The following is a 1361-nucleotide window of genomic DNA, read 5'->3' on the forward strand; positions in this document are numbered from 1 at the left end:
GAATAGATTCTGAGAAGAATAGATTCGAGAAAGAATAGATTTTATGAAAAAGTGATTTTGAAAAGTGAGAGTGTTTGGATAGTTGTTATCAGAAGCACTTTTTATATATACAAATTACTAAAAAAAGATATAAGTTAATATAATAATTATAGAAAAAATAGATTTTATGATATATTTTAATTTGAAGGAATAAAATTGTTAATAATATATTTTTTATTAACATAATTAATAATACATAAGATAATATAATTAATAAATAATTAATATGTATATATATTTGTAAAATATAAGATTAAATATGTTTATAAAAAATATGTTTATAAAAAAAATAACAAGATACATATCCTATAGGCTCTCACACTTTCCCTTTTTTCTCCAAAAGCAAAAATTTTTTGCTTTTTCCAAAACCATGGTTTTGGTTTTTGGTGGGTGTTTGGGTGATTTATTCCCCAAACCATGGTTTGGGTCCTCAAACCATGGTTTGGGGTGTCACCCAAACACAGCCTAAATCAACTTCTCAATTCAAGCTCAAATTGGTTTCGCCACACTTAACATTGTGCTTGTCTCTGTTTTTATTTTTTTTTACTATGTTTATCCTTTTATCAAGGACAATCTTATTCGAAATACTGTTGGGCACTAAATGTGAGTACTTTTCCCAATATGAATTCAAACCTTGATTTTTCATATTGCAAGGTACTAGTTTTTTTCTACTAGACCCAATCCCTGTTGGTTGCTTGTCTCTATTTTGTGTCTGTTGTTGGATGGCCATCGAAGATGGGCCAGTTCTTTTTTTTTTTTTTGCAATAGATGGGCTATTTTGTGTTTGCTTTTGTTTTCAATTGTTTTTTTTTTTCTTTTACTAAAGTATAAGTACCTTCTTATTAAAGGTAATCCTATTCAAAGCACTGTCGAGTACTAAATGTGGATATTTTTTTTCAGCAGGAATTTGAATCTTGGTTCCCTATATTATGAGAGACTAGCCTGTTCTGCTAAACTCAGTCTCTATTGCCATAGATAGGCTAGTTGGTGTTCATTTTTGTTTTCAGTGTCTGTTTTTATTTTCCTATGAGGCCGCCTTTTTCCCTTGATCTATTTGGGCTTTGCTCAAATGGGTTCTTTGTAATAGGCCGGCCTTTCTAATGCGTCCAATTACTTTTTAACGAAATTATCCGAGTTGGATGAGACATTGGTTTATGAATTATTTGGTGAGTCAATGTGGGAATCGCGATTAAACTAGTAGTAATTAAATTACTATATTTTTAGTTACACATCAATTATCCTAGGTGGAAGAAACAAGAACCAGAATACAACTTGAAAAAAAAAATTGAACATGGCGGATAATAACCGGCCCTCTCTGACTG

Source organism: Neltuma alba, unplaced genomic scaffold (assembly GCF_004799145.2).
Source record: "Neltuma alba isolate B1F8T4 unplaced genomic scaffold, ASM479914v2 tig00006026_pilon, whole genome shotgun sequence".
Taxonomy (NCBI): domain Eukaryota; kingdom Viridiplantae; phylum Streptophyta; class Magnoliopsida; order Fabales; family Fabaceae; genus Neltuma; species Neltuma alba.